We start from the raw sequence: 17,287 nt of genomic DNA on the forward strand, positions 1-17,287 counted from the left end.
GAGTACACCACTCTGTGTGCTCATGACACGAAGGGGTGGCAGTGCTTTGTTTTGCATGCGGCAGCCTTTTTAGGGTAAGAATTGACGGCTCTGCATAGCCTTAAAATTCTTTTAGGTGGTGGAAAAAACCTGACTACGCAGCGGTGTGCTATCTTTTGAGGTTCTTAGACATCTGAACTATACATGACTCGACCATGATTGTTCTTCGGTAGCGAAATGTCTGTTACTTAAATTCCCAAGCAGCTGTTTTACTCTGGAGCACACATTCCGCCACAGCTGACAGTATGTGGGACAGGTACCTTAAAAAAATACAGCTACTCTGTGCTTTCAAGTTTCAAACTCGGATGACAGAAAAAAGTTTTGGTGCACGTGACTGTGCGCTGAAAAACTGGGGAGGTTTACTTAGTCAAAAAACCTTTTCCTGTTCCTCCACTGCCCTTTAATGACAGGGAATTCATAGAAGTTTTCAGTGAAGTAATAACAGCCAACAAATACATTAACGTATTTCCTTACAACCAGTTACGAGTTACGCTATTATAGCGATTTTTTGGTTGCTACAACAAATTATGCAATTTTTGTAAATGGCAGGCGTTAAGCCGTCGTGGTTTTGGGGGAATTTAACAGAGATTCTTACTTGAATTCTTAAGGCTTCGCAAAGTGAGCTAGCTAAGTAACGACTGTGTGGGCAGTTTAATAGTATCACCCACTACTATTATCTGGCCTGACAAACTCAATTGCTTCCAAATGCCCGGTAAAACACCTGTCAGTCAGTACGGTGTTGACAATCATTATCATGTTTTGGGGTGGCATATTAATATATATTTTGGGGTGGCATATTCTTTGGCAGGCCGCGTGTTCCTAAACCGAGTCAGGTGCGTTAAGTGCGGTCGTTCTTTTATTTTTATTGATTTTGGAAATTCTCCGAAAAATAAATCACGGAGTGTAAAAACTTTATATTATTAAAATCGCAATATTTAAATGTTTCTGCTTTTTTACAGCACACCTTCTTTTACGCACAACATGAAGGGACCGGGCCTCTTATTTTCATGCATCCTGATGGTGAGATGAATTTACAGAAAAGTGATTTTTATAGTGGGGCAAAAATAATTGTTGATGGCATCTGACTTACGTTTTAAGAAGTAAAAATAACAATACTTTGTTGCAAGCTGCAGCCACACAAGGAATTGGTTGGTTGTAGCTGCAAGACAAGTATTGGGCATGGCAATAAGGAAAAAGGATCACACCGGGAAAACAACGGGTATTTTCCTGTGCCAATTTTGCAATTTTTATATATTTCAAGTGGGTGTAATAACAGGAAAACTGAGTCTGGCGGCGAAGGATTGAGAGACAACCATCCAAGGTGAACCACAGCGAGAGTTTGACTCGTGCGGCACGTTCACGCACTGGAAATTATAGCGGTAGGTCGGTGTCTTATACCCCAGCAGGGGATGGACTTCTCGATCAAAAAAGGATTGGTCGGCCACAGTACTTAAAGCAAACTTTAATATATAAATATATACCTACATATATGTGTATATAGATCTATATATATATATATATATATATATATATATATATATATATATATATATATATATATATATATATATACAAGAGAAGAAAACGTCGAACAAGGTAAAAGCATGATTGTTGCCAACGTTTCAGCAAAGAGACTTGCTTTAGTCTCAGATATATATAAATATACATATATATATACATATATATATATATATATGCCCCTGGTGGGAATCTTTTCTCCACCTTCTCTCGGTCTTTCCCAGTTATTTATCCGTTTCTATGACCTACCACACTCTCCCCTTTGCTGTCCTAGATTTTCTTGATTGCCAACCCTTCTTTCTGTCTTACTTCTACGAGCCCTTCATTTCCTATATATATTGTTACGAGTTACACAAAGATCTCACTGAATTTTCTCGGAGAATGAGACTAAGCGAGTTTTTTTCGGAGAAGCAGGACCAACCTGACATTAACGAACGCACCCTCCACCCTCCTAGCACTTGGACTCCAGATGTAGATCAATCTCCAGAATTGGATCTGTACTTAAAATCAGTATCAAGAGAAATATTGGCAACAACTAAGCGATCAAACAAGCGCAAGAACCTAACTCCGTCGGAAGAAGTTACCCTGAATTGTCTATCAGCCAGAACCGACATATTCATAAAGCCAGCCGACAAAGGTGGCAATGTAGTTGTTTTACCTATGGGAAAATACAAAGATGAAGCTTATAGGCAGCTCAATAACCCTTGCCACTACAAGCCCTTAGATAACGATCCGAGCCAGGAATGCAGCCTAAAAATTCTTCAGAGCCTCGCAGATCTACGATCGAGAGAATTAACAACGACTACTGACTTGAATTTCATGAAACCGAATAATAAGCATGCAGGACGTTTTTACCTCCTCCCAAAAGTCCATTAAGTCCCCGTAGAATTATTGTTCACTTCCGACATTCCTGGCAGACCCATAGTTTCGAATAACAATACCCCAACCGAAGCACTATCTCTGTTTCTGAATCATCACCTATCCGACATTCCGGCTCTTCTTCCTTCATTCGTTCAGGACACCCCCCACTTCCTCCGCATAATAGAAGAGATAAATATGGGCGGTCGCCTACCCACTGGAACCCTCCTTGTTACTCTTGACGTTGCTGCATTGTATACAAACATTCCGTTCGCCGAAGGAATTGAAGCGATTTCAAAATCTCTATCAGTGAACCCGCACCAATATGCACCAGAAATGTACATAACTTTGTTAAAACTAGTTCTAACTCTCAATTATTTTGAATTTCACTCTTCTTACTTTTTGCAAGTTTTTGGAACTAGCATAGGTACTCCATTTGCACCGACCTATGCCAACATCTTCATGGGGCAACTTGAAGCTACCCTATTAAGCTCTTTTCCGCATAAACCTCAGGTTTACCTCCGCTACATAGACGACATCTTCATGATTTGGGAACACGGTCGCGCAACTCTAGAAACGTTTATATCCCATCTCAATTCTTCGCATCCGACTATTAAATTCTCCTGCCAGTATTCTGAAAAAGAAGTGAACTTCCTAGATACTACCGTCATTCTAGACAACGGTAAACTTAAAACCACGCTTTTTAGAAAGCCAACAGACAGGCAGCAGTACCTAGATTATAAAAGCCATCACCCCAGGCACTGCAAACAAGGGATCTTTGTAGGACAAGCCACCAGGCTTAGAAGAGTATGCAGTGATGACAGTGACTACGTAGAGCCCCTAGACGAACTCAAGGCCACCCTTATGAACAGGAACCACCCCAAAAGCTCGCTCGATCAGGCGTACCAACGTGTGTCTAATCTCAAAAGGGATGACGTTCTCAACAAACAGGGGCAAAACGAAAGCGCCAGGACACCTGCCCTAATAACTAAATTTTCAAACACCCTCCCAAACGTAAACAATATACTGCGGAAGTACTACCCCATTTTAGCCAGTAACGACCGACTTAAAAAGACTTTCCCGGAAGCACCAAGGGTTACCTACCGGAGAAACAGGAATCTAAAAGATATTTTAGTGCATGCTAAAACAGGGCTTTCAAATCAACCAGTCATAGCCAGCTGCTCCCGCCCCAGATGCAAGACTTGTAGGCACCTGCAAACAGACTGCGTTGTAAAAAACACAGCCAGTAATTATGTCCACAAGATTAATTCAAGTTTTACGTGCACTTCATCCAACATTGTGTATATGTTGGAATGCTCAATGTGCCACAAACAGTATATAGGTGAAACGAGTCAACCTATGAGCCTACGGCTTAATGGTCACCGGGCAGATACTCTTGTCAAATCCTCCATAGCTGTAGCGCAGCATTTCAACCAACCAGGCCACAATTTTGGTGACCTTAAGTTATATATACTTCAGTAAAATTTTAAGTCTCCTAAGGACAGGAAATACCGAGAATCCTACTTAATTCACAAATTCAACTCTATGGAACCGGCTGGAATTAATGCGTCTAAGGGCAACTTGGAATCCTTGCGATATTCACCGGGAATACAGCATTAGGCATTTTCGTGCATATACCTCATCCAAAGACTATGACCGTTCACTCTGCTCTGTACCTGGTCACCTATTTGTTTTTTTTTTATTCCTTAGCGTCTAGCTTAATACTCGCCCTCATCTCGCCAACCTTTGCTCTTGGAATTCAATTTTATTTATTTTATTTCTCTCTTTTTTTTTACTTCGCGTGTCTTGTGCCCCGTACGTCACTCTAACTTTATCTTTTCCATTTTGAGTTTCAGGAAAGGCCTGTTCCAGGAATGTTGCCGTGGGTGACACGTGCCATTTCAGTTGCCGGGTCATTGCTTTTTCTTTTGTGTGTGGGTTTATGTGGTTTCCCTTTCTGATTTTGTTCTCCCTTTGTTTTCTTTTTTCCTTGACCTAGTTAGTTTTCCCCCCATCTCTATCTTTTCTTTTGACCTGAGGCTTGCAGATAGTTTCTGATAAGGACCCCACCCTCACCGCCTGGTCTGCTTCCGGCGGTTCTGAGATCCTTTCCGAAAACCCCCCGGAGGGTCAATAAACACCCTCTCATCCTCTCTCCAAAACTTCCACGTATATCAACCACCAGCTGACTTCCGTGTGACCTACTTCACGGCTTAAACTAGACAACCTTCTTAGCCCCTCAATCTCTCCCCCGACACACTCCCAAACAAATCAGCTTGCTCAATTTCCCTTCCATCTTTCCCTCTCCTTTCACCTGGGGTCCTACCCCTATATAAACCGTGACTGCCAGGCGAGAGATTGCCCTGAGGAAAGCAAGTTCTCTTTGCTGAAACGTAGGCCACAATCGTGCTTTTACCTTGTTCGAAGTTTTCTTCTCTTGTGTTCTCTACCATCTTCAAAGTTCTACTACTCCCTATATATATATATATATATATATATATATATATATATATAGTAGGGAAAATGAGGGGCTCGTTGAGGAAATACAGAAAGATAGATCGGCAGTCTACGATCTATCTTTCTGTATTTCCCCAACGAGCCCCTCATTTTCCTTACTATATTATTCTGCGAAAGCCTAGCGAGGGTCTCGGTACTGGCAGCCTTGATGACTAGGTAGCATAAGAGGGCTTCGCGCCCGTTATCCGCTCATGACAGCCTGTAGACGTTCGAGTCATGCCCCGGGGGTTGACAAGAAGGTCCCCTTCTCCCCGTGTAGTCAGAGCGGCGCTGGCTACCACACCACCCTCAAACGTCACATACACATCTAGTAAACATAAATAGCTCAGAAAGTGAAGGGGAACACAGTCGACCAGATAGCCGAATTGGTAAGACATTCGAGATCTAATCGAAAGGAGTGGGTTTGGTCGCCACTGTGGGCGCGTGTTTTGCTTTCTTTCTTTCTTCCGTATGTATAAAAAAATGTTAACTTCATTAACCGTAGTAAACAAAAAAGAGCCTAACCACTATGCCTCCTTTGGCGTTGTAGACTGCCGATCTCTCTTTCTGTATATATATATATATATATATATATATATATATATATCGCACCTGACCGGTAGTCTGGAGGTCGTGGTGGGGGTTCGTTCCCACCCGACGGCATTTTGTCACCACTTTCTTTATGACTCAAAAAATTCATCTGTTTCTGTGACCCACCACAACCTCCCCTTTCCTTTCCGAGGTTTTCTTGACTGCCAAACGTTATTTTCTGTCTTATTTCACCGAGCCCCTCGTTTTCCATTTTTTCTGATTTGCTACATGCTTAGCGAGGGCCGTGGTTCTGGCAGCCTTGGTGCCAAAGGTAGCTTAAGAGGGTTCAACGCTGGTCGACCACTCTCGACATGTCATAGACACTCGAGTCACGGCACGGGGGTTAAAAAGAAGGTCCCCTTCACCCCGAGTAGTCCGAGTGGCACTGGCTACCACCCCCAAGTGCAAGAAACAAAACATACTTTTAAAAAATTTTCCGAAAATGTGGTGGGGAATCAACCCCGCCAGTAGCGTAGTGGTTAACGCACCAGACCGGTATTCTGGAGGTCGTGGGTTCGGATCCCACCCGGCGGGCATTTTTTCACCACTTTCGTTCTGAATCAAAAAATTCTTCATCTGTTTCTGTGACCCACCACAGCCTCCCCTTTGCTTTCCGAGGTTTTCTTGACTGCCAAGCCTTATTTTGTGTCTTATTTCACCGAGCCCCTCATTTCCAATTTTTCTGATTCGATATATATATATGTATATGTATATGTATATACTTCTATATATATATATATATATGGAATGCAATCTCCAAATTGGAAGCTAGATGTGCGTGCTACGCAGGCATCATAATCAAGCAGTTCCAATGAAGACGCTGATGGTGAAATGCAATGTAGTTTGCTCCCTTGCCTGCCCAGCGCTATCTTCTACCGTGTCCTCTGTAATATTCAACCTGTGAATAAGTTCCCTAATTACACCTTTGTAAGTATGGCTCTACCTTGTGTCATTTGGTTGGGAGGGCTGGATCGACCTTCACCTGCACTAAGCCACCCCTTTCTTGGCGCGAGCAAGCTGTGGAGACTGCAGAGTTGGAGGCGCGGATTACGGGCCTTCAAAGCGGACGTCATCTCAGAGGCCCCACGATGGCACCGCCTTCTACAAACGAGCGCCGCTGCACCGATGGTCATCGTGAGCATGCCTCGAGAACACGGTTTCGTGTGCAGCATCGACGATGCCAAAATGGAGAACTGGGTCAGCTTCTACCAGCCTGTGAGCGCCGACAAAGGCTGTGATCACAACCTTATGCTTGCGAACCTCATAGTCTACCTTAAACGTGCGGCGAAGAAGTTATACGGCGTGAATAAAACCCTATTTACTTACTGTTATAAGTGCAAGGCGGAGCTGATTAACGTTGTTGGCAAGCTGGCTTGTCCTCAGCGGACGGCCTAAAAGAAGCTTGGGTCGCGAGCGTAGAAGTCCACCTAGCTGTACGTCAGCGACATCCAAGACGTTGTGTCCTTTTGCAACAAAATTTGTGATCGCATGCCCCGAAAAGAAACATCCGGCCATTTTTGAAAAAAATAGCAGATGCTTTCTTTTATCTGCTCACGTACAAGTACTGATCTACCGTAAGCTACGTTTTGAGTGCGTTCAGACGTTTCGAACAGGCAAAAAGCGATCGAATCATGCAGCCCTTCAAACGCCTTTCTAACACCGCCACACCATCCTAATTCTGAAGAACCGTCTTCTTCATCGTGCCGACAACCCATCGAGAGAACTGCGGAAGCAGAGGTAGGCACTGTGCAACGCGAGGTAGAGGCGATAACACGGGTAACGGCCAACACTCTATAGGTGATGGAAATGTTCCGGTGATTTCTATGTATACAAGGTGTTCTGCGCTATAAATTTGCTGGCAGGGGCTGACAACAGGTTGGCGACGTAAGCCATCTTGCCCATCATCAAGTTACCTTTCAAGCCAATTCATGCAACTAATATGATCACATCCAATCCTCTCCGAATGTTCGCACCCAGCGTCGGCCCGCTCCTTACAGAAACCCGGCACAGTGGACCACGCCTGATGAAGAGCTCATTAGTTTTAATTCGAGGCGTCTCGGCCATGTTGCGCGGTACTGCCGCTACTGCTGGTTTCCTTCCCCTCAAAACTCCTGGAACGAGAGTGCCATTGACTTAGTACCACTACTAAGCGCCTTCATGGGAAACTTGGGTGACTGAACCAGAAAGGAATGCAGTAGGATTGTTGTAACGCTTGTTTGTACAAAAGGATAACCACATATAAGAAAAATGAACGTTGGCTGGTCTTGTATTGCGGAGGAGTGACAACAGAGATGCTACCATAGTAACATTGTGGCTGACCCGACAAAGAACTAGAATAGTCTAAGAGCATTACGTGATGGACAAATACAATCAGAAAACTTCGTTAGCAAGAAATGGACCACTGAATAGCAGGATAGGAACCTTTGAAGTGAAATAAGAGAGGCATTAGTTGTTGAGCGGACTTAAACAACTTGATGTAAGGGATCGTGATGATATAATGAACAACATGTTCGGGATTGCTGTCGCACGTGTTTTGGAAATAAACCTTAAGTTGCAGACATGTGTCAAGTTTCTAAGCGGGTATTTCACTGTTCGTTGATATAAATGGTTTAGAAACAGTAAGCCTATGTCAGCCCTATACCATGTACAGTAACCACTCGTTATAACGAAATCGCTTTACCCGATATATCGGTTTATTCGAAATTTTTTCTGGTCTGAACCCAAAAGCCCTTATTTTAGGCCGCATTACTCGAAGTGCACGAAGAGCTTGACCCGCTTAGAGCGAAGGGCAAAGGCGCGAGCGGAGGCATGGCCGAGCCGCGGCGACCCAGCGGCGAGTCAGGCTGCCAACATGTCGGGTGAACTTAAGGTGGTCTTCCCCTGGCGATTTCTTCGAGCAGGTCATACTCGATTCGCGCCATCTGACTTTAAACCAACGGTCCGAATGCAAGGTAGGGTCATTGACTTTAGTTCCTGGACATTGGACAATGGTGTGGGCGCGACTCTGCGCGGACACAGACATTCGAGCAGTACATTCGGCAGTTTCGTCGACAACGGGGCGCCAAAAAAAAACATGTTTTGCCAACTTCAGCGCTGCACACCTCAAAAAACAATTTCCCTTTGATCATGCAATGCCCCTAGAGCAAAAACGTTAAGTAGTCATGACTGCGCTGTTAACCCGGAATGAGCGGTTAGTCGTTTTTTGAGCGCAACAAACCCTACCTCAGACTCGAGACAGCATTTGCGGCGCTGTCCAGCGCAACACTCGCGTAGCGTTAGCGTTACGTTCCCAGTGTAAATTGGCTACAGCTACTGCCACTTTTATGGGCGGTGACCACAGGCACACGCAATGCTTGGTTACATTGGAGCTTGGGTTGCTCGCGCCCGGCAAGAACATGAAACAGCCAACCAAGGCTCACTGTCTTTTTTGCACCTTAATACGGGTTTGCTTCACTCAATATATTGCGTTTTGATTCCTTGCAATTGTGGTGCAATAAAAGCTTAACTGCGTTGGCTTTTTTTTGAGTGGTCGCTTATACCGAAATGCCGCTGATAACGAAATCTTTAGTCATCCCGCTGACTTCGTTAAAACAAGGTATTACTGTACTTAGAAACCCCACGTCCTATACCAATGGATTTGCCCTTTATCGCCAAGTTTAGACACAATTTTATTAAGGCCACCAATAGATCTTGCAGTTGTTTGTAATGGGTGTTTATCTGGTGATGGCTGGCGTCCTTACCATTACTCTGGGTTCCACGTCTAATTCGGTTCACGGCAGCCTATTTTTATCATTGCACTCTTGATCGCTTAAAGGGTACACTCTTTAAACTTCACAAAGATATTGTCACTACCAAAGCAATACAAAATATTTAAAGGAGTTCAAAGGCTCTAATAAAACTGATGCTAGGGTTTTTGACAGTGCTACAAATATATTGGCCGTAAAAGATTCAGAACTTTAAAAGCTTCAAAAGGAAAAAAGTCATTGAAGTTCTATCACTCATGCGGATCATTCAGAACGCTTGCTAATAAACGATGCAGACAACTACTGAGTTTCGTAAATAACCAGCGCTTGACCAACTATATGTGCAATTACAGGCGTCAGAAACGGGAGGTAAGTTCTGCTTTTTTATTTTACTTGGCCTTAAACCTTATTATAAATTCATACCTCTATTTTTGTTTCCAAATTCGCCCATGTAGTTCGAGTATATTCCTCAAGGATTTCTACCTTGAAAGCATTCAATATATTGACGGCGTTTTGTTTGCTATATTTTCCTACAGGCCTTTTAGCCGCAGCATTTAAACTGTAATAATAGACGATTGCAACTTTAAAGACAGAAAATGGCATGAGCAATACCTATAGATTGAAAAATTGTGGTGCGTTTATGCGTGCGTGCACTAGGGACCACCTTTATCCAAGACGATAAAAACAAACGTCTTTGGGAATGTTTGTGTTCACGCACCCACAGCAAGCCAGCAATACTCCCTGGTTCACAAGTGGCACTAATAACGGCTCAGTAATGTTCCTTGCTGATGATAAATATTATCTTGGTGGTGTAATGTGCAATTACATTTCATTTCATTTATTTAAACAAACCATGTCTCGGCAGGAGAGGCAAAAGGCCGATAACCTCTGCCTGACGGCGGCCATCAAACCCGGACATGTAACATTGCAACATTGCACAGCAACGGTAGAAACAAAACATGACAACTAGCGATACAAAGGTAATGTAGAAAAAACGAGATTACACATTTAAAAAAAAAATATAGTAGCAATTACAATACGCGCACAACAGAAATAATTCCAAACTACCAAGCGTAACGCTACACAATTCAACATTTAATTTCAATAAAATGCAGGACAAGCCAAAATTGTAAATTATCAAAAGTAATATAGCAGCAAGAACAACAGGCGCACAACAAAAATTATAACAAATTACAGAGCGTAGCGCTGCACAAACTACACGGAGTAGCGCTACAGAGTTCCCCATATTAAGGAATGTTTAATTTTTTTCTTTCGTGCGAGCCAAGACGTGGTGTGTTGCAAAAATTCTACAACAGCTGGGTGCTTATTTAGGTAGGTGGGAATTTGGTGGTGTAGTTGTTGCATGCCATAGTTTGGTCGGTTTATTGTCATCCTAAAACAACTCGGCCGAAGATCCTTTCGCACATTCACTGGTATATGTTGTTCTAAAAACAATAAGTTCTTTGATATTTCCCTACGAATATAAAGAGTAAGATTAAGGTGAAACAACTGATGTATTGTAGGAATACCCTGCTGCAAAAATAGTAGCGCAGAATGGTGCGTGCTAGGTACAATCTCAATGCAGCGAAGGGCTCTTTTTTGTAGTACTAGATGTCTGTTTAAATTAGTTGCCGTCGTGCTTTCCCATACTAAAAGACAGTAATGAAGACGACACTGCAGCTGCGCGTAGTACATTTGCCAGATCCGGACCAGACATATCATTTTATGAAGCAAAGAAGCTTATGAAGCAAAGAAGCTTATGAAGAAGAGAAGCTTATCAAACAATAAGTCATGCCTAATGAAGTCAAATGCCTTTCTAAAAGCTAGAAAAAGTCCAGTGGTATATTCTTTATTTTCAGCATTATTCAGTATTCTTTCTTTAATATTTAGCAATGCCATTTCGGAAGAACGGTGTTTACGAAAGCCAAATGGTTGATCCACAATCGCGCCAGGCTAATCGAGAAATTTGGGGCAACCCATTCTTTATTAAGTATTCAGTAACGTGATTGGTTGAAGTCTTGAATGGAGCATAGATGATGCATCGATCCACGCCCTAAGCCGTTACTTTAACGAATGCTGGCATTCGGCAAACTCCCTAGACAGTGGAAAACGGCAAGAACGATCCTGATCTCAAAACCGGGCAAACAACCGGACATTAGCATCCTGCGTGCAATCTCGCTCACGTCCTGCGTGGGCAAGGTGCTGGAGCACGTGTTAGCCCCCCGATGGAGGGACTACTTGGAAAAAGAAGGCCTCGATCTAAACACAACGATCGGTTTCAGGAACAGACTCAGCACACAAGACGCCACGTTGCAACGTAAAAAAAACATCATCGACAACAAGACACAGGACAGCAAAGTTATTCTGGGGCTCGATTTACAAAGCGCATTCGAGAAAATCAAACACCCAGCCATATTAGCCGAAGTATAGACACTCGACTTGGGGGTAACGAGCTACAATTACATCGAAGACTTCTTGACCAACCACAAGGTGGAACTGCACGTTGGAGACCTTAAGCTCCCTGAACGCAACCTCGGCAGCATGGGTACACCGGAGGGTTCGGTTATCTCGTCGTTGCTCTTCAACCTCGTCATGATCGGGGTAGCGAGGGCAGTGGCAGCGACCGGCGTCTGGCACACGATCTACGCCGACGACATTACCATGTGGGTGGCCGGCGGCACCGACGCGAGCATCAAGGAGCAGCTGCAAGCGGCGGTTACCACCATCGAGCAGCACCTTCAAGGCACCGGACTAGTTTGCTCGCCCGCCAAATTCAACTGTTCGTCTTCACACCACTATGACCGGGACGGAAACGCACTCCCCCGTGACAGTGCGATCACATCAAGATCATGACTGAACCGAGGCAACGCATTCCCGAAGTTTCCAAAATCAGTGTCCTGGGCCTGCTGCCTAACTACAGCGGCCGCGACGACGAGACCATAAACAAGCTTACCACCAAGGCTATGGAAGCCATCCGTCTGATACACTGAGTCTCGACGCGATGGGCGGGCATGCGTGAAGACAGCCTCGTGCGCCTCGTCCAGTCCTTTGTAATCAGTCACATTGCATACGTTGCGGACTACCTCAACTGGCACGTCACGGACAGGACAAAAATCAACACCCTGATCAGACGGGCTTATAAGACGGCTCTGGGCTTAACGAAGACCACGAGTACGGCTCGGCTCCTGCAGATCGGCGTCCATAACACCCTAGAGGAAATAGCCGAGGCGCAGCTCACCTCGCAAATGGAGCGCCCCTCTACCACCAAGACGGGCCGCAGTATCCTGGCGTCCCTATGTTACAAGCCGCGAGCTCCGAGCTGGCAACCGTGCAGGATCTGTGAGGAGGCGTGGGCCCACCTCCACGTGGACCCCATCCCAAAGAACGTGCACCCCGAGTACAACCAAGAACGGCGGCAGGCGTGGGCCAAGACCCTCACCGAGCAACACGCTCAAGACCCGCACTCCCGATACGTACACGCATCGGAATAAGAACGAGAAGGCTTTGCGACAGTAGTCGTTCCGGCGGCTACCGTCACCAAGACAACGGCCGCGAGCGTGCGGTTCAAAGACGCCACAGACGCCGAGGAGGTTGACATCGCTCTGGCGATCTCTGAGGCCGAGTGGTGCACCGTGCTCAGCGACTCGAGGAACGCCGAGCGCAACTTTGCCAAGGGGCGAGTGTGCGCGCTGGCGGCCGCCATCATCGGCAAGCTCTAGCTCTAAGACCGCGGCAGAACCCTCCGTATCAAGTGGTTCCCGGCTCACACGGGCCAGTGTACATCCTCACCGAACCACAACAAGACGGCCCATTCGGCGGCGCGAGCGCTTACCTTCCGCTCCTCCGAGAGTGACCGTTCCGTATGGTGGTTTGAAACCAAGGACCGAATGACCAGTTATAGCGAAGCTACCAAGTGTTACCGCCTAGCTCGATGGACAATGCCGCCTCCTTACCCGGTACTCAGTCGGGAGGAGCCGGTCATCTTAAGGCAGATACAGACCAGGTCACTCCTCGCCATGGCAGTGCTACACGTGCTTCACCCCGAACTCTATCCATGTGGTATGTGCAGTGTTTGTGCAGTGGGTGTGGCGGATCGATGGCACACCATGTGTGATTGCGCCAGGTTCCCGACTTAAGCTACCTCCAGTACATACTCACCCGAACTTCAAAGTGCATGGAAGTCTAAAGACAAGGACACTCAGCTATGGGCCGTACACCAGGCCCGGAGTGCGCTCGAAAAGCACAAGCCTCACGACCTGCCACAAACGGGCCAAACTGGGGTATTGCAGAGTAGGGCATAACCTCAGGTCAACGCTTGGCCAACGTCACGACGAGTTACACCGTCCGTTGCCGGCATCAATAACGTTATTCCTACCTACCCACATACTTTCAATGGTTCAGCCCAGCGGGTTATAAATCATGGGTTAGTAAGTTAGTAGCCTCCACTCTTAGGGGTTTAGTCATCCTAGGGATGACAAGAAGGTAACGCCCCAGCCTAAACTGGTCATAGTGGCGTTGGACTGCATGAACAGGTTTCATTCCACCAGGGCTCATATTTTCACTGATGGGTCTTGGTTGCCTCAAAGTTCCTGCTCTGGATTATTCGTCCCGTCGACCGGTAAACTCTTCTCCTACTGCTTAGAAAGACCAACGTCCTCGACATCAGCTCTACTACATTCCCTCAAAGAGGCAATCCGCTACATCCTCCGTGAAGAGCCAGATGAATGGGACATATTCACCGACTCGAAACCTGCCCTTCAGTGCCTGCTTAAGAGCGCCAAGCCCCTTACATATGAACTGCCAGTTCAAGATATTCTCTACCTACACCAACTTGCAGTAGTCGTTGGGCACAATATTGTGTTTTAGTGGGTGCCTGGTAACTGTGGGTAACAGGAAGCCAGAAAGCTGATGACGCTGCCTTTGCAGGCCACACCTCTGAAATATACAAAGAATATATTTTACCAAACATGACGCTTCTACCTTGGCCACACGCTACACCCTTTTAGAGAGAAAGGGAATCTAATCAGATCTTATCCACCACCACAAGTTTCTCTACTGTCTTCACACTCACCTGTCGTCAAGACTTCCTAACCAGTTGCCCCGTCATCTTTAAGCATAATTTCTTAGGCTCCAACTAATGCAGCATTCACCAACTGCTGCCGTTTCCGCATTGGACTATCTCCCGATTCCAGGGGCAAACACTGTGGATCAGGAGACACAATTGAGCATCCTTTACTCTACTATCCTGCCTACAAGGACTCTAGATCAACCTTGGTACACAACGTTGCACGCATAGGTTATACGCAAGGACCAGTGACTTTAAAAATCACTTTAGGGTCCTGGCCTTCTTCTCAGCAACGGCTAGACCTAAAATGTCTGTTTTCGTACCTCAGTGACATTGGCCTAATTCAAAAACTTTAAATCCCCCACCCTGAGACTTTTGCACGTGCCATTTTTTTACCTAAGTACGTTGGCCCTCTCGAGGCTTGTATCTCTTTTCTGCCCTCCTCTCTCTTGGGCCTTTCACCCTCTTCTTACAAAGTAGCATGAAGGCGATTTTGTGCGCGGGCTAAACGCTTAGTTTTATCCTAAAGAGCTTCTCTCTCTCTCTCTCTCTCTCTCTCTCTCTCGTTCGCTCTCTCTCTCTTCGCGTACTCAATCCCTCTCATCACTATGTGTGCCCCAACCATTTCCATGCTCAGTGCAACAGGCCGCACATATACAGATGGAAGGTGAAGGAGCGTGAAAGATATGTGTGTACCTTGCTTTAAACTGCTGAACAAAGGCGCCAGAAATGTCATTACCATTACATGCTCTTAGTTGCGAACATATTGCATCCAGTTTTATAGTGTTGGGATATTCAGAGAGATTTTACAACTCTGTATTGCTTCTTTTAGGCCTCCTTTTTACTGATGTGTACCTGCATGCCACAGCATCACCTGCGCAGCGTGACTTAGGCCAACCAGCGCACTCGCCCGCCTGATATCTCGCATGATGCTGGCATCAGCAAGGGATACCTAACTGCGCTCGAAAATAAAGCATTTTGCTCCGCGGTCTGGTGCTCACCTTAAACTCCTCCGCGGCATATGTTCTGTGGTTGGAGAGCCGGACGTGATACGAGTACGCAACCTTGGAAATTTGTCCGCCGGTAGGCGAATCTCGGTGTCATAAACAAGGTCCGGCAAACAACTGGTGAGGTCACTCTATATGCGTTGCCAATGCCAAAAAGTACAAGAAGCAAGCAGGCCAGGGGTGTGCCAGCCCTCTGACGAGTGAGCGCACTTGTACTACGTCACGCTGTGCCTGCTGGGACTGTTACTTGCTGCTACAGGGCTCCCCCGCAAAAGGGGAGCGGGGCGACACTCTGATAAAGAGGTGATCAGCACATATGACGGTTCCGGTAGTGTGCAGCCACGCTGGTTAAATCCGTAATTTTGCTTCAGGCGACGGTGACGTATGCCCGCCTCAGGCATTGTAAGGCTGTAGTATCGTGACACCCGTGGATGTAGAACTACTTCGACCAGTGTCACTCGACCACAAAGAAAGAGCCTACAAAGTGCGGCTGCAAAGGGCGGCGAACGAGCCCATACCGCATATTCACGTCTTCCCTCCTCAAGGTCCAGGAGCAAGTGAGCTGCTCGGGGATTGCGTTCACGTGCGTGTGTTCACAGAGTTGTAATCAGTATTATTGATGCTGTTCAGGTTGTAACTTGCTTTTTCTTTCCGAAGAAACTTGCAGTGTGTGAACGTGAACTCGTGATTCTTGCTGCATTTGGGGCATTGTTGGTTTTCCGCTGTACATGCTGAACGATCATGACGACCACTACAACAAGGGAACCACTGGGATAGGTAACATGGGCTGGCCACATGTCCATATCGCTGGCACCTTGTGCACTGTCTCGGTTTTTGAAGGTCAAGATATGGAAATACGCTGTATCGCGTATACCCCAGGGTGACGCGCTCAGGGCCTTTTATCTGGAGAAAACAATGTTGATGTTTTAAAACTTTCCCCTTGCCACCGGGCAGATTGCGCAGGTATTCTCGTGAGTCTGACATATGAAATATCGACTTTGGTGAGACCTACGGGTATTCTTATTATGACGCCCACGCCACAAGCGCTAGGATGACGCTCGTACGCCTTACCTGGGATGCCGGCCATGCTGGTTACTTTCAGGTGGCACTTGCTGGAGTCCATTCAATTCAATTCAATTCATTTATTCTGCATTCTTAAGAAAGAACAACACGAATGCTAGGGCAAGAAAAAAAGCCGCCATGCAGCAGCTTGACAAAGGTCCTTGCCTGTGAGTTGGCAACGGGCACACAGGCAACGAGCACAGAACACACACAAAAAATAAAACCAAAAATTTCTGATTACACAACTAGCAACTAAATACACAGGAATACATAGTTCTACGTACACAAGCGTACGAGTATATACAAGCACAAAGGGAATTTCACATCAAATTCTTCAAACAGAAATTACACAAACTCTTAAGATTGGCAGCAATCAAAATTAACGCTTTAACATCACGCCGAACGCAATGTGCAATAAATTAGAGTATCGTTAGCCAAATACTGTAGAAAAACGGTTATAGATTACAAAAATATTTCCTCAGTTCTTTAGCTTTGTAATTTGGTATATGTTTATATTTATTGAAAGTGTATGGCAAGTTGTGCTGCAGTGACTGCAATTTATAGTGATTAAGAAATTTATCTATGGAGCAGATAACACTATTCCGCGTACACAACGTGTTCGTTCTACGCTTAAGGGAGGCCATGGTTGTCAAAAAATGTTCAAAAGAATCGAAACTAAAATAAAATGCACGTAAAATTTGAAAGCGGTACGTGTGTTCAACCTTGAATAAACTGAGGTCTTTGAAGGCTGTGTCCATTGAAGCGAGATATTCCAGGTTAGCAATGTGGCGGACAATTTTCTTTTGAAAGAAACGTTTTTTTTTATATTCGTTTTGCTTGTAGTTGCCATATCAAACTGCAATAGTTAATATGCGACATAAAGAAATCATCGTAAATTTGAAGTTTCG

General features: G+C 45.5%; 1 long non-coding RNA gene across 1 annotated transcript in view; it reads left to right on the forward strand.

Annotated features, from left to right (window-relative positions):
* LOC144166536 (uncharacterized) overlaps positions 1–17,287 on the forward strand; it is a 96,721-nt gene that overhangs the window by 37,305 nt on the left and 42,129 nt on the right. Inside the window, exons 2-3 of the long non-coding RNA XR_013321698.1 lie at positions 999–1,059; positions 9,599–9,614. This is a non-coding gene — a long non-coding RNA (uncharacterized LOC144166536). The remainder of the gene's footprint in view (positions 1–998; positions 1,060–9,598; positions 9,615–17,287) is intronic.

This window comes from Haemaphysalis longicornis, unplaced genomic scaffold, assembly GCF_048455015.1.
Source record: "Haemaphysalis longicornis isolate Haplotype H1 unplaced genomic scaffold, Haemaphysalis longicornis Haplotype H1 scaffold_18, whole genome shotgun sequence".
Classification (NCBI taxonomy): domain Eukaryota; kingdom Metazoa; phylum Arthropoda; class Arachnida; order Ixodida; family Ixodidae; genus Haemaphysalis; species Haemaphysalis longicornis.